Source organism: Carettochelys insculpta, chromosome 1, assembly GCF_033958435.1.
Source record: "Carettochelys insculpta isolate YL-2023 chromosome 1, ASM3395843v1, whole genome shotgun sequence".
NCBI lineage: Eukaryota > Metazoa > Chordata > Testudines > Carettochelyidae > Carettochelys > Carettochelys insculpta.
In genome coordinates, this window is record NC_134137.1 from 211,458,785 (window position 1) to 211,481,862 (window position 23,078).

Sequence of the window (23,078 nt, forward strand, 5' to 3'; positions counted from 1 at the left end):
CTTACTGCCCCCCCACCCACACCCAGCCACCGCTGGGGGCCCCTCCTCCACCTGGGCCCCCTTCTAACCAGCTGCTCCTTCATTCCCCCCCGGTTTCCTGAAGGCTCTGAAGCAGCTACTGTGCCCCCGCCCCCCCCAGGCGCACATGGGCACCCCCACCCCCCCCATTTCCACCAGGTTGGCTGTACCCACGCCCCCTCCCACCCCCTTTTATTTTTCACTTCACCGAAGCGCCTGAGCCCCCCCCCCACCCCCACCCCCACCCACGCACAAACTTCAATTCCCCACATCCCAGTGCAGAAAAGGAGCCATCTTGTGCTGGGAGCAGCGGCCATCTTAGGTTTCACCTTCCCCTGACCTCACTGCCCTTGCTCTGCCCCTCGCCGACCTGACTGGGTCCTCAGCCCGGCCGGTGGGGGAGGGGCAGCCACGCCTCCACCCTTCCTTCCCCTCCACTCTCCTCCCCTCCCCCGCTCTCTCTTAAAGGCCCCACGCCCAACAAACTTCCCCCATCTTACAAACCCACCACCATGACCCCCACACCCGCCGGAGGGTCATCCGGTGACCCCCTCCTTCCCTCGTCTTCCACCGTCACCCCACCCACCCCCGAAATGGCGGCCCACTCATCCAGGGCCGCCCAAGACTCTGCCGCCATGTTGGCTGAGGGCGCGGGCACAGGCTCCAGGGCTCCCACCACCTCCGCCGCAGCGTCCTCCAGCAACCTGGCCCCGAACCCACCCCCCCAAAAGGGCAGGAAGGGCCAGGGGAAAAGAAAGGGCAAGAGCCCCGCCCGGAGGGCTAAACCCCCCGTGGCGGGGACTCTCCCCCCGGCTGCCCAAGCACTCGCCGCAGCCTCCCCTTCTCCCCCTCCCCCTGCTCCCTCCACCACCCCTGGGGGCCCCGACATCTCGGCCCCCAGGTCGTATGCCCAGGCGGCGGCCGCCGCCCCGCACCCTGCTCCTTCCGCCTCCGCCAGGACTACCATCCCCAACGGTCGCGGCCCCTTCCCCGCGCTCACCAGGAGGCACGGGGTCCGCTGCCTCCTGGTGGCTGCCTCGCCCCACGTGGAAACCTACGTGCGGGCGTTGGCACGGGTGGTGGGGTCCGCGGCCGTGGTGGCGGCCTCCCGGATGTTCGGGAAGATCATCTTCTTCCTGGCTTCGGAGGCCGCTGCCCAGGAGGCGGTGGAGAGGGGCCTGGCAGTTGGGGGCGTGCACGTGCCCCTGGAGCCGCTGGAAGACCTGGGCGTGCGGGTGGTGTTCTCGTCCGTCCCGCCCTTCCTTCCCAACGCCGCCCTTCTGCCTTTCCTCACTGCCCTGGGCCGGCCTTTGACGGTCCTGAGTCCCCTCCTACTAGGCTGCAAAGACCCCGCCCTCCGGCACGTGCTCTCATTCCGCCAGCAGGCCCGAGTCCAACTGCCGCTGGCGGCAGCACAGGGCGGGGTGGCCCAGGAGGGGACTATACTGGTGCCCTATCAAGGGGCCCAGTACCGGGTCTTCTACACCCTGGGGGAGGCCCGGTGCTTCGGGTGCCGGGCAGCGGGGCATGTCCAGAGGGATTGCCCCCTGGCCCGGCACGAAGAAGAGGAGCCCGGGACCTCCTCCGACCCGGGGGGCGTCAGCCACGAGACCGGCGGCGCCCCAACCGTGACAGGCCCTGGGACCGCTCCTCCTCCTTTAGGCCCGGACAGATCCATCGCCGCTCGGGCGTCGGAGGGCGCCCAGCAGCATGGTGCCGGGAGAGAAGAAGCGGGCGCCGGTGCCCGAGCGGGCACAAAAGCTGGGCCCGTGGAGGAGAGGGAGGCAGGGCCGGCGGCAGGACCAAAAGAGGGCCCACCACAGGGCGGGTCGCCCCCCTCCCTCGCTCCCCCACCCCCCTCCTCCCTCCCTCCCTCCTTGTCGGCCCTATCCCCTGGCCCCTCCTCCTCTACTGCCCAGCCCGCCTCCTCGGAGGGCTGGGTATTGGTGGGGGGGGAAAAGGAAAAAAAGGGGTGCGCACGTCCGGCACCCCACCCCGCCGGAGGACGGGGTGGAGGTGCCGCGCAAGGCACCCAAGAGATCCGCCAGCCCTGCTCCACCTGCCGAACCCCCGGCTACCAACCATCTGCCGGGGGCGACGGAGGTTGCCGCCGCGGCGGCCGAGGAGATTAACACCCCCTTGGCCCCGTAGCCAGAGCCAAAAGAGGCCGAGACGGCCCTCCCTGTGCCCGCACCCTCCTCCGACACCCCTCCGGCCGCTACCCAGGCGGCTGTAATGGAGCGCCCGGAGGAAGTGGCTCCCGGCCTCGCCCTCCTCTCGCAGGAGGTCGAGGCCCTGGGGCTCACCCCGGTGGCCCTGGACATGGAAGGCCTGTTATTAGAGGCCTGTGGGCCGCCTATGGACTCTCCCCCACCCCTCCCACTTTCCCCCACCCCTCCCACCAGCGATCCCTCAATTGCCACCTCCTTCTGCCCTGAGCTGTCCCAAGGGGCAACCCCTCCCTCAATTAGGGACGACCCCCCGGCGGAGGTCAGCCAGCCCCCGGACGCCCCAGGGGAATTAGGGCTCCCCTTGCACCCCGCCTTCGTCCCCGCAACTGAAAACCCCGATACCCTCTCCCCCGACCTGCCAGCGCCTCCCGCTGAGAGTGCCGGCACCTCAACCTCTACCCTGCCATTGCCAGAGGAAGCCCCCCTCCTGGAGACCTCCTTGGCCCGTGTTTCCGCCCTTGCTCCCACCTTGGCCTCACTGCTTGCCACCCCTGCCATACCCCTTCCTGGCCAATGCCCCGCTCCAGAACCTGCAATCCCCACCACTCTAAACCCTCCCCTTCCTCCTCCCCCCCCACTCACTCCTTTCCCTCCCCCCCATGACCCCTCTCTTCCCCCACTGATCTCTACCTCCCCTGCCCCCATCCCTCCCCCTCCTTTTTACCCCTGCCCACTCATACCTGCCCCCGAGGTCGTAACCCCTCAGGAGGCCCCTCTTGCACTGCCCTCTCCCAGCACTTCCGGGGCTGCTCTCCCTCCGCCGCCCTCATCCCTCCCAAACTCAGGCCCCAGTCCCTACCCCAACCTCTTCTCTGGCCGGGGGGCCCAAAAGAACGTGAGACCGACGGGTTCTCAAGACCCCGAGACCTCGGCACCCCACGCGCTGGCGGGTGAGATGCGCCAGTTCTTGGAGGACGTTCGCGGCTCCAAGAACAAGGTTACTCTCGCCCTCCAGCGCTGGGGAGACTTTCATTCTGCCCTGGAGTCCGCGAGGGCTCTTCTGAGGGAGGGCAAGGGGACCGGGAAGAGGGACGCCGCGGTCTACCAACGGCCCCGTGGCTTCCGTGACGCCCTCGTCACCTTTGGCGTGGCTCACGGCTTGCTGCGTGGCCCCACGGGAACCGCCGGCGCTCCCTCTGGCGAGGATCCTCCCCAGCCCTCCAAATGGCGCCGTTCATCTTTGCCACACTAAACGTCAGGGGCTGCGGGTCGGGTCTCCGCAGGTGCCGAGTGCTCTCCTTCCTCCGAGAGGGGGGGCACTCGGTCACCTTTCTACAGGAGACCCACACTACTCCGGCCGCCGAAGCCAAGTGGCGGCTGGAGTGGGGAGACGGGGTGCACTTTAGTCATCTCTCAGCCCACCGGGCCGGGTTAGCAACCCTGTTCTCCCCAGACCTGCAGCCCGAGGTGCTCGGGAGCGTTGAGGTCGTGCCGGGCCGCCTGCTGTATCTCCGGGTGCGGGTGGAGGGGCTGCCTCTCCACCTTGTCAACATCTACACCCCGACCCTCGGCCCGGAGAGAACCCCCTTCTTCCGGCAGGCGGCGGCCTTCCTCGACACCATCGATCCTCGCGAGTGCCTGGTCCTCGGCGGGGATTTCAACTGCACCCTCGAGGAGCGGGACCGCACGGGGACCGAGAAGTGCCAGGCCGCTGCAGACGTCCTCAGGGAGCTCATTAACCATCGCCGAAGACATGCTCCTCGTGGTCCGGGACCCGGGAGACCTGGCGCATCTGGAGGCCTGCCAAGCTATCTACTCGGCAGCCTCCTCCGCCCGGGTCAACTGGGTCAAGAGCTCTGGCCTGGTGGTCGGGACCGGATGGCAGACGAGCCGCCTCCCACCCGCGCTTCAGGCCATCCGGTGGAGCGCGGGTCCGCTGCTTTATCTAGGTGTCTTTCTCTCCGCCACGCATCCCTCTCCGCCGGAAAACTGGCAAGGCCTAGAGAGCAGGGTCGCTGAGCGGTTGCGGAGGTGGACAGGGCTACTCCAGTGTCTCTCCCTCCGAGGGAGAGCGCTGGTGTTGAACCAACTAGTCCTGTCCATGCTCTGGCACCGCCTCAGCACCCTGGTCCCACCCCCTGGGTTCCTGGACCAGCTCCAGAGGTTAATCCTGGAGTTCTTCTGGCCAGGACTGCACTGGGTCCCTGCAGGGGTACTCCATCTTCCCCCGGAGGAGGGGGGACAGGGCCTGACCTGCACGCGCACTCAGGTCCATGTCTTCCGCCTCCGAGCCCTGCAGAGGCTTCTCAACACCGTCAGTGCAGATAGTCCGGCATGGAGCACGCTGGCGCACGCTTTCCTCCGCCGTTACCGAGGGCTCCGATGCGACCGGCAGCTCCTCTATTTATCCTGCAGGGACTGTCCGCGAGGCCTCTCGTAGCTGCCGGCCTTCTACCAGGACCTCCTCCGCACTTGGCGGCTGCTCTCAGCCTCCAGGTCCTTAGGGGCCACCGTGGGAGAAGACCTCCTCGCGGAGCCCCTGCTACACAACCCCCACCTTCGTGTGCAGGCGACGAAGTCTCGCACGGTGCGCCGGAGGCTGGTCCTAGGTGGAATTACCAGGGTCGGAGACCTCCTGGACTACGAGCGGGGGGACTGGATGGAGGCCCCGGCGCTCGCCCGGCGCATGGGGCTCTCCGACCTACGCTCCCCCGTCTCGTACTCCGGGAGGTGAAGGCTGCCCTGCCCTCCACCGCTCACAGTTACCTCGGCCGGGTCCTGCGAGAGGGTGCACCCCGCCCCCCTCCCACTCCTAGCCCTCCGGACCTCTTCGTGGGCCCCCGGCTTCGCGATCCTGCCTGCCCCCCTCCCCCCCATCACCTCAGCCGGCTGCACACTTTCCAGCCGGTCCCCTTCCGAACCGCACCTCGACACCTTCTGTACGCGCTCGTGCTTCACACGCTCCACTTCCCCACCCTCGTGTCCCGCCCCGATCACAAATGGCGGGACCTCTTGCCGTCATCGGAGGGTGGGGAGCCCCGGTGGGCCGGCCTCTACTCCACCTTGGTCCCGCGGCCTGCCGGGGACATCAGCTGGAGAATCCTCCACGGAGCGGTGAGCACGGGCATGTACCTGGCACGGTTCACCCCCATCCCGGACACCTGCACCTTCTGCGGCACAAGGGAGAACCTGGCGCACATCTACATCGAGTGTGTCAGGCTGCAGCCCCTCTTCCGGCTCCTCCATATCCTCCTCTTGAGGTTCTGGCTGCACTTCTCCCCACACCTTCTCATCCTCTCACACCCTATCCGTGGCCCCACAAAGTCGCGGGACCTCCTCGTCAGCCTCCTCCTGGCCACGGCCAAAATGGCCATTTACAAAACCAGGGAGAGGAGGCTGGCAGGGGGGCGACCTGCGACTGTGGGGCCTACTTCCGTTCCTCCCTCCGCTCACGAATCTGAGCAGAGTTCCTCTGGGCGGTGTCCACCAACTCCCTGGACGCCTTTGAGGAGCGGTGGGCGCTGTCCAGGGTCCTCTGCTCGGTGTCCCCCTCCGGCTCCCTTCTTTTAAACCTTTGCCCCTCACTCCCGTTCCTGGTTTTTCTTTCGTTGTCCCCCGTATTTATTTGGGACTGGGCTGTTTTTAATGGGTCCCCTCTCATCGTGAGAGGGGCCTTGTAGCCGTGGGCAGGCTATGCCTGCCCACTCCCCCGGCATCCAATATGTACAATCATTTAGAGCCTTTAGGGTCTGACTCACTGGGTGAAATAGAATCCTGCATCTGGGCTGTAGCATGCGAAGAAAGGGCATCTTTAACCTCCTAATAGTAGAGCATAGAAACTGAGAGGAGAAGTGAAGCCAGCATAGTCTGGAGAAGACAATACCCTGCTTTAGGCTCCAAATTCACTTTAAGGAGCATCCTGGAGGAGATCTCTTGGGATTGAGCCCCATTGAACCAATCCTGTGAAGCCAATTTTCCCAGAGAAATACTCATTACCCAGGGAGAAGAGGAATTTTTGTTTGTTTATGTTACCAGCTCTCTGCTCCCTTGCACAATTTCATGTAGGGTCAGAGCTAGAGACCATGGCCTCTTCGTCCCCCCTAATAAGCGGCTGTAATGAGAAGCTGAACATGAGTTAAAAGTTGTTTAAAAGATTTCCTGATAACGCTCCTCAGTGGAGCAGTTTTCAATAATCAAGATCATTTTCCTGATTTTTGCCATTTGCTTTTGGTTTTTTTACTGTGACACAAGTAGAGACTGGGCAGTTTCATATCAAATTATTTTCACTTTCTGGATCTTATCCTCTTGTGAGAAGCTGAAATGTATGAGTTAATATACTGGAGCTTTGGGGAAGGAGGGAGGGACTGAGAGAATTGCTGATCCCCTTACAAGGTGTGGCAGGGCACAGTTCCATGCTTGCAGAAGGGGAATGGCCTCGAACAGAAGGGCTGGAGCTGGGAGTAGCCTTCCTTTTCCAGCCCTTCAGCACTGCCTAGAGTGCACTGCCTTGGGCTTCAGAAGCAATTTAAATGGCCCAGAGTTCCAGCTGCCACTGTAGTGCCAGGAGCCCCAGGTCCTTTTGAGTCAGCTGCCAAAGGGCAGTTGCCCCCTTTGCTCCTCGCTGGCGGGCCAGGGGTTGCAAATACACTAGGGGACTGTTTGTGTATTAAAAACCAAACAAATCTAAAAACCAAAACCATTTCATCAGGTCATCGGCATTGCCAGACTGGATCATCCCTGAGGATTCAGGCAGGCAGGTGTTCTATCTTGGACAGAGACCAGGACCAGATGCTGCAGGGGAAAGTGCAGGAAACCTCAAGAAGGCAACAACAGAACAACTTGCCCATAGTGGAAGTTTCTTCAGCGGTTGGCTTATGCCTGCAAGCAAGAGGGTTTATAGCCATTTCACACTTTACAAAAGCACCAAACTAAAGGTACTAGGGATTTTCTCATAATACATCAAAACCTCTTGCTCTCCTGTCAGTCCACCAAGCCCTTGGCCTCAGTGATATTTTGTGGCACTGAGTCCCACAAGGTAATTGTGCTTTGAGAAAAGGTCTCTCCTTTAACTAATCCTCAAAACCAGAGCTTTTTTCATGTCGTTATTTGTCTGTGTTTTTTTAATTGGGAATGGCAGTGGGGAAGAGCACTGCGTTGCTGTAACATTCAATTTTAGTCCCTGTCTTTTCCCTCTCCGCACTTGGAAGGTTTTCCAACTTTTCCATTAATCATTTTTTTTGTGTCTTTCTGTCTGCAGGAAATATTTGGGAAAATCATGGAAATATTTGTATTACTCCTTAACTGTTCAAATATGTAAGAGGCCAGACTGAATCAGTGGAGTCTGTGATTAATTGCAGAGCTAATTTCTTACAGTTACTCAGGCAGAACTTGCACATAGCAAGGACATAAGTGTACGAGAAGGAGTTTGCTTTCAACTTTGAGTATGTCTTCACTGCCCAGAAGATTGACCTGGTCAGGGTCGATCTTCCTTGTTTCAATATCAAATGCCTGCTAGGGGCATGCAAAATTGAATGATCAGGGATCCACAGTCAACTCCTGTACTCCTCAACATCGCAAGGGGTAAGGGAGGTCAGTGAGAGAGTTTCTCCTGTCAACCTCCCTCAGTGAGGATGGCCAGGTAAGTCGATTGTAGAGAAGTCTGTGCCAGCTACGCAATTGCCATAGCTAGAATTGTGTTTCTGCAACTGACTTTAAGGTGTCATGTAGACCTGGTCTGTGTCCTATTTTTATCTCAGAGGACACAGCTCTCCTGCTAGAACTCTTTGGCACTGCTTCATTAGCTAAACACAACAGGAAATCAGAGCTGTAAATGCTGGAAAATTGTAAATATATTTACTTATTTTTGTTGAAAAGTGAGAATTTAGACAACTATCAGCAGCTAATATGAAGCTCAAGAATTCTGAATGGTGAGAAACTCTCCCTCCCTGCCTGACAGGACTCCCCTATCTCCTCATTCTATCCTCCCTTCTCCTCTTGTTGTATGCGGCTTTTTCTCAGCACTCTGGTGTGAAATCATCTGGCAATCCCTGTCATACATCTGGATACAAGTGTGAGGATAAAGTGAGATGCCTATTCACCCATGTAACTGGAGCACCAAACAAGCAGAATCGCGCAGCTGACATAGTCAGCATTCAGGCCACCAAACATCACAGAGGAAGTTTATTCCTGTTTCATATTTTTCTTTCTTCACCTCCAAGCAACGTTTTCTTTCCATTAGAAAAACTTGGGATTTAGCACTTTTTTCACATTCTTCAGTGACCAAGCCTTAGTACTAGAGACCTCTCTTCCCTCTCCTGCAAAATTACCAGTGTTTCTCCAGCCACACACACTCCCAGCCATGGTCTACATCTGATACTTTATGGTATTTCCGGCACTCATTTTAGGTGGTAACTAGGATCTTGCATCTGCGAGCAGCTCCTATTGTTTGCTTTTTTCACCTTTCTGCCAGAGGCAGGAATCCTTTGTGCTCATTTTTAAGGTTTTCACACTTCCATTGGAAAAGTACAGTAACCAAAATTGGTTCCAGCCTCAGATTATGTCATGGCAGGACCATTTCTACTCCAGACTTAAAGACAAAGTAAGACTATTTTACAGATCATTGTCCTGAGTACTCAGCTATTAAACTCCTTGAATAATACTAATGAGTCTCACTTAGCAAGTCTGGTTTAGTTAACTGATTTATATTTCAAAGTCGTATTTCTCACTTCAAATACAGGAATCATACATGCAGACAAACAGAACATACACATTCAGCAGATTACAATCCTTCCAATGATGTATCACAAGATTTGTTTTGCATGAAGCATAGTGTTATGTTGTATTCTTTCTCTAAAGCATATTTCCATAAAGAATATGGAGTGCAACAAGTCACACACACACCGTAGACCTCCCTATCCTCTCCTTGTGTCAGAAATCTCCATGTCCACAAGCCCCTATCCCATCATTCAGAGCCTCCTGAAACACATTTATTCTGCCTCAGCTCCTCCAGCTGCTAGTGCATGTCCTCACTGGCCTGATCCTTCATTCATATGCATGAGGACTGTACCATCTTGGTACTTTATGATAGCTGGCTAAAACAGGAAATCCTCAGTTTCTTGCAGAGCTGTCTTCAGCCATTATAAACAATCGAAGCATGTTTGTTAAATGTTTAAAGCCCTTATATAGGTGTGTGCGAATCCTGTGTGTCCACCACCACCGATGGCTCAGGAACCTCCTTCGGGCCGAGGAGCTGTTCCAATGCCTTGGGCTGGCCCTGGCCCCCGATCGCCTCTGGGAATCCCTGGCCCAGCTATAGAACTGCCTCAGCTCCTTCACCTTTGAGCAGACATAAGCAGCCATGCGCTAAGGGTATCCCTGCCTCCGCAGCCCCAGTGACAGCCGCTCATCAGGCTAGGAGGAAGGGGCCTCCTGGGGGTTTCCGGAGTGTGGGGGGCTCACCATCCAGGTGATCGGCTGTGTGGCGCGTCTGTCTGTCTGCTGGAGCATGTGATGGGCAGAGCTCATGCTCCTCAGGTCCTGGGCATGCTCTCAGCTTCCTGCATGGGGTTTCCGGGGCTGTGTGGCTTTAAGGGGCTGGCCCAGGGACCATAGAGTCCCACCAGGGCTTGCTAGTGCATCTCTGTGCTCTCTGGAACCGCCACCATGGTGGACCCATAATTTTGAAATTGCAGGCCAGGAGTGTCTATACATGCCCTATTTTGAAATTTGGTTTAGAAAGGTGCTGCTGTTCCCGATCCTTGAGGGGAAGAGCAGTTTCAAACTTTGAGCCCCTTCTCACGGAACACAATTTCAAAAGAAGCTGTTGGGCCTCTAGATGCTCCGCAGCCTCTTTCAAAATTGGGCTCCCTTTTGAAATTAATTTCGAAATAAGGGGTAAGTGCAGACGCACCCCCCATTGTTCCTCATGTCCTTTCTCAGGATCTCTAAAATCTTAGCCTTTAATATTAAAGGTGGGATTGCTTTCACTTATAACTAGCCTCAGTGCTAAAAGGAGCTGAGCCCAAATTGTCCCAGTCATGCTGTGTGTACACCATTCTGTTGGGCACAGCTAACCTGGTGCATTCTGTGAGTTTCCAGAGACAGGCTGGCTAGCAGACCAGGATGATTTCAGAGGACCTGTCATTATCTTCAAGGCAAACCATGGACTGGGAGACTGTTGTCATTTTCAGTGGTTAGCAGATCGGCAGTACCAGGGACCCAACATCCTGTTAAGCACAAATAAGTCTCTCTCTTTTTAAGCTAGAGGGGCAACAACATGACTCTTTGGCCTGGGCAACCAAAGAAGCAAGAGAGAATTCCTACTCATATGGCTTTACCAGCATGCCTCAGCCCTAGGGATAGGACTTTCTTTCTTCTTCAAACCTTTTAATTTATAAATATTTTAAAGAAAAACCCGAAGGGCTCATACACCTAAAACAGCAACTCACATGAAATTAGATTCCAGAATTAGAATCTGAGTGTGGATCGTGCCTGCTAGACCTCAGTTACCCACAAAACCAATCCTGCACAAAAGACTCAACTGTGGGGTGACGGGAAACTTCAGCCACCTCTCACTGGAGCCTGGAAGAGGAAGTATTTTGGGAGAACTGCCCAGAGTAACATCTCCTCAATCTCCTGTACCAATTTGTAGACAACTAGGAGGAGGATTAGTTGGCTTAATTTTTCACCTCTCTCTCTCTCCCTCTCTCTCCTGTTTTTTAAAGAATATTATCATCAAAAAGAGCCTAATAATGGTATTAGGTCATTTATTAGATTGCCACTGTTATGAATGGGAGCTGCAAAGGAATGAAGGAACGCCTACTCTTACCTGGAGAACTAGGAAAGGATTAAGCTAACCTGCCTCTGAGGGAGATACTTTGGGGGAAAGTGGCAAAGAACCAATAGGCACTAGGGGAAAAATTCAAAACCCAAACTGAGTAATATTAGCATCTTTGCTAGAAACAGAGAGAGAAGAGAGAGGGATTTCTCCGACAGAAAAGAAATGAGCTTTTCCAGAACAGATCCCCTAGGGTCATTAGAATTTGTGAGTTGGGAGAAGTTTGGTTAGTTGCATAAGGTTCAATGTTTTCATTGTTTGGGAGTTGGGAATTATGTCTGAGCTTGGTTATTTGTTCCTTCTGTTCTCTCCTGTAACCAAGAATCTGACCCAGGGAAAAATCCCTGAGTTTTACTTCAATTCAATGCTTACAAAGACAATCTTGTTTTAATAATAAAAGTGCCTTCTCTTTGTTAACAAGTACTGGTTCATCCTTTGTACCCTACAGGGGCTTAAAACTATGTGCCTGGCTGCAGACACATTACCAGAAAATGCATAGCTCGCTGCATGTTTTTGTCAGGATGGGGGTGGGGGTGCACCTGTTGTTTCTTTTCAGCTCTGTGGGAAAAGGAGATTGGGAGGTTTTCCCTCAAGGGAAGAGATTTCTTGTGACTTCTTTCCTTGAAAGAGGATTTTGTACACTTCAGGGTAGCAGCTACTGATTGATTTCAGGGAAAACTAAAATCAGGAAAACTCTTCTGTCTCTGGCAACTACAGAGAGGGTCTACCAGCATTTTATTTGGGTAGCTGCCCCCACCCCCCTTACCTGCATTTGTAGTACCAGGGTGGGGAATCAGCTGTGACAGCCACCAATAATTCAGACAAGACAGATATGTTCAGTAAAGTATCAGAGGGGTAGCCATGTTAGTCTGTATCTGCAACAATGAAAAGTCCTGTGGCACCTTATAGACTAAGGCTGTGTCTACACTAGCCAAAAACTTCGAAATGGCCATGCAAATGGCCATTTCAAAGTTTACCAATGAAGCGCTGAAATACATATTCAGCACCTCATTAGCATGCGGGCGGCCACGGAACTTCGAAATTGAAGCAACTCGCCGCCACGCGGCTCGTCCAGATAGGGCTCCTTTTCGAAAGGACCCCACCTACTTCGAAGTCCCCCTATTCCTATGAGCAGATTGGAATAAGGGGACTTCAAAGTAGGTGGGGTCCTTTCAAAAAGGAGCCCCATCTGGATAAGCCGTGCAGCATCGGGACGCATCAATTTCGAAGTGCTGCGGCCGCCCGCATGCTAATGAGGCGCTGAATATATATTTCAGCGCTTCATTATTAAACTTTGAAATGGCCATTTGTATGGCTATTTCAAAGTTTGGGGCTAGTGTAGACACAGCCTTAAGAGATATATTGGAGCATAAGTGTTATTGGGCACTTTCATCTTTGCCCATGAAAGCTTATGTGCCAATATACCCGTTAGTCTGTAAGTTGCCACAGGACATAGAATCATATAATCTTAGAGCTGGAAGGGACCTCAGGAGGTCATTGAGTCCAGCCCCCTATGTATGAACTCCAATTAAACCCCCTGGTATGAACTCCAACTAAACCATCCCAGACAGGACCTTGTCAAGCCATGACTTAAAATCCTCTAAGCTATGTCTACACTAGCCCCCCACCCCCCCGCCTTCAAAAGGGGGGCGCTAATGAGACACTTTGGGATATGCTAATGAGGTGCTGCAATGAATATGCAGTGCCTCATTAGCATAATGGCAGCTGCGGCACTTCAAAAGTGCTGTTTTCAATTGCGCCTGGCTCATCTACATGGGGGCACTTTCAAGAAGGACCTGTGTAGACGAGCTGGGAGCAATCAAAAGATTTTGAAGTGCTGCGGCTGCCATTATGCTAATGAGGCACTGCACATTCATTGTAGTATCTCATTAACATATCCCAAAGTGTCTCATTAGCATCCCCCTTTTGAAGCAGGTGGGGGGTAGTGTAGACATAGCCCTAGGGTTGGAGGCCACCACTTCTCTCGGTAACACATTCCAGTGCTTCACCACTCTCCTGGTGAAATAGTTTTTCCTAGTATCCAACCTACATCTCATTGTTTTTATGTTCAATAAATATTTCTGTCCTACATTAGTAGAAAAAAACACATCATGTATTTATATCATGAGAATTAAACATTTTCATTTCCACTGGAAACACAAGACAATGTCAAACAGCAGCTCTTAAAGTTAGACATTTTTCACTCGGTAGGTCCAGGTTACTTGTATCCAAGAGTGTTTAAATGTGCTTGCCGAACAGCTCCTTGGAACCTTAATATTGCTTTTTCTCTAATTGTTGGAGTGCTGGGGATATGCCACAACACTAAGATAAGGCTACTGCTCTGTCTCTGTTTTGAAATGGAATGTGTCTGTGTTGATGTAGAAAACAAAACAGTCAATGGGAACTAGAAAACGCAATGGAAAATAATTTCCTGTAATTTTTTTTTAAGTCTCTGTATTAAGTTTTTACAAGATAAAACTACTTCGACAGACTGCAACAATTCACTGTCTGGATCAGATAGTTGTTCAGGCAACATGGTGTGTTTACACCATAAACTCTTGTACTCTATTGTGGCACTGCCTTACATCTGTGTTTGGTTGTCCTCAATACTTACCTTGCAATCTCATGTTTATTCAAGCACTGGCATGCAGCCACACTGCAAAGTGGATCAAAAAAGTGATCTGCTTCATTGACAGGATGCGGCCAGACTACCTGGACACTCTCTCTATAGAATGGTGCCCAGAACCCCTTCAGACAGGGTCCCGTGGCTGGCAATCTCTTCTGGGGGCCCCAGCAAGTTGCACCCTTAAAGAGAACCCCAGATGCCCATTCTCTGCCCATGCTGAGGCATGCCTACCTCCACAAGGGACAGCACAACTGCTACAGCCTAGCTCTAATACTTGCTGAGAGTCACAGCACTTTCCAGCTAGCCATAGTGCCAGAGCAGTCCCTGGGCTTGCACTGGCCCCACCCAGAGGTGCTTCAGCACTTGCTGCACCTCCTCACAGCCATCCTCCTCTTCCTCTGGGAGGGCAAGCCAGCCACCACCTATGAGGAAACCACCATCGATGCCACTGTCCCATCTGTTCCCAACCCCCTGGGTGCACAGGAAAATCTGGAGGTACACCACCAGTTCTGATGGGTGAAACCATCTCATCATGGGACAGTGAGATGACCAGCACTGGCTCTAGAACTTCCACGTGTGGAAGGACACCTTTCTGGAGCGCTGCTCCTGGCTTGTCCCCTCCCTCCAGAGACAGGACACCTTGCTGTGGCCCACCATCCCTGCAAAGAAGTGGGTCACCATCATGCTCTGGAAGCTCACCATCCCCAACAGCTACCAGTCCATGGGGAACTAGTTTGGCATGTGGAAGTCCACCATCAGGGAAAGTAAGGTATGCTCTGGTAAGGTATGCTCAGGCTGCAGCCCCTGCACTGGGAAGGGACAAGAAGCTCCTTCCCCAGAGGACCATGCCATACCACCCTCACACAGCCCTGCTACCAGAGGGCAGACTCACAAGGGGCCTCCCAGAGAGCTCAGGAGGTAAGGGTACATGAGGGGACAGAGGACCCCACCCTGGGGCACAGGGGATCCCTCCCTCAATCCCTGACATGAGTGTCCCGTGCCCTCCATTTGCAGGTTGTGACAGCTATCAACAGCATCCTGCTGTGAAGGGTGATCCATCTGGCAGATGTGGATGTGGTTGTGGCCAGATTCACTGCACTGGGGTTCCTGAACTGCCCTAGGACTATCAATAGGACCCACATCTTCATCCACGCTCCGGGCCACAGTGTGGCCAAGTACATCAACTGCAGGGGATATTTCTCCATGCTATTGCAGGCCCTGGTCAATCACCATGGACACCTCCTCAACGTGTACATGGGGTGGTTCAGCCAGGCACATGATGCACAGGATTCTGCAACTCCAGCCTGTGCTGGAGGATGGAGGTGAACACCTTCATCCCCCACCAGGAGCTGGCAGTTGGGGATGTGCTAATGCCACTGTGCATCGCGGGGGATGCCACCTATCCTCTCATGCCCTGATTTATGAAGTCCTACACCAGCCAGCTGGAATCGAGCAGGAACTCTTTAATGCCTGACTTTACTGGCCCTGGATGCAGGCCAAATGTGCCTTTGGGCAACTGAAGGCGTGTTTTAGGTGCCTTCTCACCCATCTGGATGTAGGGGACCACAACATCCACCAAGTTGTGGCCACAAATTGTGCCCTCCACAACATAGTGGAGGGAAAGGGAAAGGCTGTCCTCCTGGGTGCTGGGTGGATGCCAGCCAGGGGTATGAGCAGCTGGGTGCAGCCCCAATCTACTAGGCACATTGCGATGGGCTGTGGATCTGTGAGGTTCTGAGGGAGATATTCTCCCACAGCCCCAATTACCATCCCCAGGCACCCCAAGCAGTGGCCTTGGGCCTGCTGCCCTACTCCTCCCACTCCCTTCACCCCTTCCCAACTGCTCCCCAATAAAGAGGGATGTGGGGGTGGTGATCAAATAACTTGTATATTGACAAAAGGTAAACATGTTGAATTAAAAACTACTAACAAACTGCAAAACCAGTGAACTGTGTACAGTGGGAGGGCTTGGGACTGGGGTGGGGAGACCTCAGTCCATGGAGGGGGTGGGAGACCACAAACCTGAGGGGGAGCAGGACCCCAAGTGGTGTCAGCCTCAGGATCCCCTCCCACCACTGGTCCAGGGTCCCCATCAGAGCCGGGTTGGGGCCAGGAGCAGGGAGAGGTATGGAGGTGGTGGGACTGTGGCAGAGTCTGGGTTGGCAGAGGGGGCTGGGGAGCAGCAGGGACAAGCACAGGAGGGGAGATGGGCATGGCCCTCAGTCATTGCCAGAAATCTAGAAATCCCTGTGGGGGTATGGTATCAGGGGCAGGGGGCAGAGGTGTGGGGGCAGCAGGGGTGGAGACAGGCAGCAGCCACAGGCAGCTCGGCCAATATGACCCCCACATACCAGTGGTGGCATCAAAACAGGGCATGAGTTGGTCCCCGGCCTGTAGCCACCACTGTAGGAGGTCCATGAACCATCAGAATATTGCTTAACACGGTCTGTGAAACAAATGATGAGGCCGAGGTAGGGCCAGAACCCAATGAATTACAAAGAGACAGGCTATCATGCATTGACTTTCCCTGCCAGCAGTTCATACATCTGTTCTTATCTGGGTTTTTTTAACTTTTCCTTTAGCCAGGGAGAGTTTTTGCATGTTTGTTTTTTATGTCAGATATTATAGTCCCCTTCTCACATTATCCTGGCCTGCCTTAAGAGTGGTACGGAGTGTCTTCCAATTGCCTATTGAAGATGTTCACCAACAGAATTCCTTCAGTCTCTAAAGGAGGTTTGAATTTCACTTTTTTTTTTTACTCAGACTGGTCAGCTCCAGTTTCTTTTATACTAGTTATTTTCAATTTCTGGTTAAATATTATACTGGGGACATTCGTGAAATTGTCCTTGTTGTTTCTGTACAAATTTGACATTGTTCTAAATATGGTCTATTTAAATAGCAAAATACATAATCATATTCTTACATACTCAAGACAGAAGTAGGTTTTCCTCTTCTCTTTTCCACATTTTCCTGTTTCTTTCTCTTGATTCATTTATCCTAATTTCACCCCACATAGCACTTTGAATCTATTACTCTTAAATGATGAATAAACAAACGCTTCTAAATGAATAAATGGAGCAAATATTTTTACATGAAGTCTTTGCACAAAAGGGAGAATGAAAATGGAGTTGATATGTAATATGATATGATACAGTGATATGAACAGACAAAATTATTTCTTGTTTATGTTGCTCCACCATGGCTACATCTACACGTGAAGCCTACATCGAAATAGCTTATTTCGATGAATAACGTCTACACGTCTTCCAGGGCTGGCAACGTCGATGTTCAACTTCGACGTTGTGCAGCCCAACATCGAAAGAGGTGCAGCGAGGGAACGTCTACACGCCAAAGTAGCACACATCGAAATAGGGATGCCAGGCACAGCTGCAGACAGGGTCACAGGGCGGACTAGCACTTCCAGGGCAACAGCTAGCCGCTCCTTTAAAGGGCCCCTCCCAGACACACTCAGCCTGCACAGCACGCGGTCTGAGGAGCCATAGGCACACAGACCCCGGGCGACGCAGTCATGGACCCCCAGCAGCAGCAGCAGCAGCCAGAGGTCCACCCAGCCCTCCCGGCAGGAGCAGGGCTTGCCCTGCTCCATGCCATGAGGGAGGCAGCTGAGCACCTCCTTGCTACACTGGAGGAGGGGCTGCCCCCAGGGCAGCAGGGCTCAACCCCCAACCCTGCAGCACCCCGACCCCACCCCCGCCTCACACGCCGACGGCTGTGGAGCTACCCCACCAGCACCGACTGGTGGGAGCGGCTGGTGCTTGGGGAGTGGGACGACGACCGCTGGCTCAGGAACTTCAGAATGAGACGGCAGACATTTATGGAGCTGTGCCAGTGGCTCACCCCCGCACTCAGGCACCAGGACACCGCCATGCGGCGTGCCCTCACAGTGGAGAAACGGGTCGGCATCGCTGTCTGGAAGCTGGCCACTCCCGACAGCTACCGATCCGTGGGACAGCAGTTTGGTGTCGGCAAGGCCACCGTCGGGGCTGTCCTCATGGAGGTAAGAGAACCCACGGGGGCAGGGCAGGGTAGAGGAGGGCAGGGCAGGGCAGGGCAGAGGAGGGGAGGGGAGGGCGGGGGAGGGCAGGGCAGGGCAGGGGAGGGCAGGGCAGGGCCACGCACACCCTGCTCATCCCTCATTGGTGCTGTCCCATGTGCTTTCTCTGCAGGTTGTGCGTGCCATCAACACCATGCTCCTGCACAGGCTCGTGAGGCTGGGGGACCCAGATGCCACCATTGCGGCCTTTGCCACCCTGGGCTTCCCCAACTGCTTCGGGGCTCTGGATGGGACTCACATCCCCATCCACACCCCGCATCACAGTGGAGGACGATACCTGAATCGCAAGGGCTACCATTCTGTGGTCCTCCAGGCCTTGGTGGACAGCTGGGGACGTTTCCAGGACATTTATGTGGGCTGGCCTGGCAGCACCCATGACGCCCGGGTTTTCCGGAACTCGGGCCTGTGCCGCCGGCTGGAGGCGGGGACCTACATCCCCCAGCAGGAGATCCCTGTGGGGGACACCACCATGCCCCTCTGCGTCATCGCAGATGTGGCATACCCCCTCCGGCCCTGGCTCATGCACCCGTACACGGGCCATCCCTCCGCTAGCCAGGAGCGCATCAACGAGCGCCTGAACCACGCGCGCCAGGTGGTGGAGCGCTCATTTGGCCGCCTGAAAGGACGCTGGAGATGTCTCCTGACCCGCCTGGATGCAGGCCCCAACAACATCCCCCTGATTGTGGGTGCCTGCTGCGCGCTGCACAATTTGGTGGAGAGCAAGGGGGAGGCCTTTTTCCAGGGCTGGGCTGTGGAGGCCGGCAGGGCCGACGTGCAGCCACCCGTTGCCCCCAGTCGGCAGGTGGACCCCGAAGGGACCCAGGTCCGGGAGGCCCTGCGGGCCCACTTCGAAGATGAGGCCGCGGGGTGAACTCTGCCAGGCCCCCCACTGCCCGCCCCTTCCTCCACCACACTCCTGCCCCAACACCCACACCATGGAGCACCCAACCGCACCCCCCTCCCACTTTTCCTGGACAAATGACAGGACGCACTTGTGGCTGAACTTAAACTGCTTTTTCTTTGAGAACTTTTTTTTTTAACTATAAATATATAAAACAAGAACAAACTATATACAACATGTGGAACCAAAGTAATATGTACAAATAAAACAATAGTAAGAAAAAAGTGTCCTCATTAATAAAAAGAAAACCAGGGAGGATAAAGGGGAGAGCTATTTACATGGGGGGATGGGGCAAACGGGGGGCACAAAATAATAACTTCAAACTATATACAAGGGGGGGGCCACGTCCCAGGCCCCTCGCCCCTAAAGTCCGGCACTGGGCGTGGGCGGCCGGGAGCCCCGCCGCGGCCGCAGCCCTGTCCGGGGCTGGCTGGGGGCGGGCCGGACCGGAAGATATGCCCGGCGAGTCTCAGCTGGCTCCAGGGGTCCCTCAGCGCTCCGGCCCTCAGCGGTGGGTGGCGGGGCGACGGCGGACGGGATGGCAATGGGCGGAGCAGCTGGTGGTGCGGCTGGTGGAGCAGGCACGTCAGGCGCTGCCTTGGCCGGCGCAGCATGGGGGGCCAGGTAGTCCACCAGGCGGTTGAAAGTCTCCATGTAGGCCCCCCATGCCTCTTGGCGCCAGGCCAGCACCCGCTCCTGCAGCTGCAGGTGCTGCTCCGCGACCTCCAGCTGCCAACGGTGGATGGCCAGCAGCTGGGGGTCCATCGCCGTCGGCTGTTGGTGGCGCGGGGTCCGCCGTCTAGCCCACCGTGGGGCCGGTCAGTCCTCAGCCAAGGGGCTGGCCTGGAGTGATGGTCCTGGAGGCCTCTCCGGCGCTCTCTTCCGGTCCTTCTGATGGTGCAGGTGCGGGACACAGGAGAGGAGGGGGGAAGAAGAATGGAGACAGGCGTTAGTGTGGGCCCCGAGCCGTGGCCTTTGTCCCCCCAGCCCTGTGCTGCAGGTTCCCCATCCCCATCCCCGGGAGATGCTGCTGTGATGGATGGGGTTCAGGGGTCCCCCTGCACTGCACCCTGTCCCCTGGTGGGAGCGACTCTCACTTCACTCCGCAGGGTCTGACAGCAGGAGAGGTTTCTTAGGCCACAGATGCCCAGTTTCTCCCAGGAGTGACAGCACCAGCTGTCGGAAGAGACAGTCCTTCCAACCTGTCCTGGGGAGAAGACCCCCAAGGGGTGCCCCTCTGGGATGCAGCTTTCCCCCTCCTCAGGCTGGCTGCCTTCCAGCTCTCCCTTTCCCTAGCCTCTACCTGTGGCCCCCGCCCTCCCCCGCCCAATTCCAAGCCAGCTCGGCTCCTCCCTCCTCTTTGTTCAGGGCAGAGGTGTCACCTGCCAGCTGTAGCCCCAGGATCATCCTTTGCCCCCGGGAGCTATTCGGCTCTTGTTGCTCATATGTAGCCTGAGTCTCCCTTTTGCACTCCCCTCACTCCATCACATGCTGCTGCTGCTGCTGCTGCTGCTGCTGTTGCTGCTGCTGCTGCTGTGGGGTGTCCCACCCCCTCCTCCCGGGGGCCCCTCGAGCTTCCGCTCCCCCCTGCCCCGGGGATGGGGCATGGCACTGTCGTGCGGGCTGGGGGGCGGGGCAGGGGCTGATGGCTTCAGTGCTGTGAGGGCCATGGCCCTGGTGTCCTTGGGGCCATGGCCATGTGAGCATGTGGGGGGCCCTGGACACATATCTATTACCGCCCACCCCTCAACCCCAGGGTGTACACCAGAGGGGGGTACGTACCTGTCGGTCCACTCCCATGGTCTGGAGATTCCCGGGGGGCGGAGGCCCTGCTGCTGCTCCGGGATGGCAGGAGGAGGATCTGCAGCCCGGATTCTGCAGAGGAGGAGCCCCCCTCCTCCTCCTCCTCCTCCTCCTCCTGCCGCGATGTCCCAGGGGTGGGCTCCGGGGGGGGCCCCCGGGGTGCGGGGCTTACCTCCGGGGCGGACTCCGGCTGCAGGGCCTGCTGGGGCTCGTCGGCCGAAGTATCAAGGGTGGCCGGAGGAGAGGAGGTGTGCCGGGGACCCAGGATGTCCCTGAGCTCCCTGTAAAAGGGGCAAGTGACGAGGGCGGCCCCAGATCGGCCGGCCGCATCCCGGGCCCGGGCGTAACCCTGCCGCAGCTCCTTCACCTTACTCTTGACGTGATCAGGAGTGCGGGCAGGGTCACCCCGGGCAGCCATGCCGTCGGCCAGCCAAGCGAACGCATCCGCGTTCTGCCTCTTGCTCCCCATTACCTGGAGCACCTCCTTGTCTCTCCAGAGCCCCAGCAGGTCCCGCAGCTCGGCCTCCGTCCAGGAGGGGCCCTGCTGCCGCTTGCCAGCCTGGCTGCCCGCCTGGCTGGGCTGGCTGCCCTTGCTCCCCTTGGGGGGGGTCCCCTGGGGGTGCTGGGGGGGCTGCCGGGCAGCCATCGCAGCTGGGTGGGTGGCTGTGCTGGCTGAGGAATGTGCAGGCTGGCCGCGTGTCTGGGCTGCCGCCTGCACGTTCCCTGAGCTTCCTGCACAGGAAGGGAGGGGGAGGGGACCTTTAAGGGGCCGCTCCATGCGGCCACCATTGAGCTGAGGGGCTGGAGAGAGCGTCTCTCAACCCCTCAGCTGATGTCCGCCATGGAGGACCCCGCAATTTCGATGTTGCGGGACGCGCAACGACTACACGGTCCCTACTTCGACGTTGAATGTCGAAGTAGGGCAGTATTCCTATCCCCTCATGGGGTTAGCGACTTCAACGTCTCGCCGCCTAACGTCGAAGTTAACTTCGAAATAGCGCCCGATGCGTGTAGCCGTGACGGGCGCTATTTCGAAGTTAGTGCCGCTACTTCGAAGTAGCGTGCACGTGTAGACACGGCTCATGAGTGTTGAGTATTGTTCCAATATGTTTTCAAGAGATATCTCTGTGTTGAAGGACACAGAAAAGTGAAATGTAATGAGATCAGAGAAGTCAGTACTTCCTTTTCTAACAGACAGAACAATAGTACCACGGTTTAGTGCTGCACAAATCTAGTAATTCTGTGTTGTAAAAGGAACAACAAGCTAAGACGGGGAAGTGTTGTGGAGTCACGACTCACGACCACCATGCCTCCTGCTAGTCACAGGGCAAACTAGCTATGACACTCAGCTGGGTGCCCTCTTCTGGACTGTGTTTCACTCATAGCACTGCTGGTTCTCCCTGGACATGCGCTGGTATCAGGACTGTATTGTTGTCTTCAGGATACAGCCCTCCTGCAGTGCCCACTACCTGGTCTCTTGCCCTCTTCTGGTGTATAAGTAGTTCTCAGTCTCACGCCTGCCAGCTTGACCAACTTCAGCAAGGTCTAACCCTTTACCTGAAGGGCAAGCTGCAGTCTGTACTGGCCACTGTCCCTGGTGGTAAGGTGCAGTATAAGGAGAAACCCAGGTCCACCAGTATTCTGGGTCCCAGCCCAGGGACCCTCTGGCAACAACCTTGCCCTGCCCTTCTTTATTCTCCCTTAATTTCCTACGTTTCCTTTCCCTTGACCACTTCCCTGTGATCCTTTGCATCATCTTGGTCCTTGTATCAAGGCCTACAGCCTGGGAGTTAACAAGCTGGAGCTTCTTTCCCATTCCCTTGAGCCTGCCCAGCACTGCTGTGTTGAGATACTGCTTCACTGGGAGCCAGTCCTACACCCTTCGTGGTCACGACCCAACGGGCCACTGCTCTGCTAGGCAGCTCCTTACAACAGAGCTGCCACAGCAAACTGTTTTCTGAGTGTCTCCCTAGGAACCCTTTCCTGATTGGATGGGGTTTGCTTTCATCCCTCCTCTGAGGGAAAGGGGGAGCTGTCTCACTACAGGAAGGTACATAATTCCAGAGGGGTGAACTGACAGCACACCAACAACACTGTCACAATTTTTACATCACCCTTTCTTGGGCTTTGAATTTGAGCTCCTGTGTTTGCCAAGGCTTCCACTTCCCAGAAGGATTTTGGTGCAGTGTTGCTGTGCAAAATCTCCCTCCAATTTCTCTTTCCCAACCTATTCTAAGATGCTTTGCTGTCCCATCTCCCACTTTTCTCCTCAAGTCCCTCCTTAATTTCAAAGCCAGGTGTCTTCCTGCTTCTCTGCCTAACTCCATTCACCTTCTTGGTCATCGGGGAAGATGGATCCACTTCTTTTGAAGGAGCTAGCTGTACTCTGGCAGAGCTATGTAAGTACCTAAGATATACAGATGCTACTGGGTGTTATGTTACAGACTAAAGGCAGTGGTTCTCTTATTCATGGCATTGTATTTTTTTCAGTATCTCAGAATTGCCAGCAAACCAAAACATCCATTATCCACACAGTTCTAGCCACAACTATTGTCTGCATGCTTTCTAGCTCCAAGTCTCAGCTCAAGTGTATTCTCTGGAGTTAGCTACTAAAAACAGAGAGAAGGGAAAATGATCCCCCCTCATCA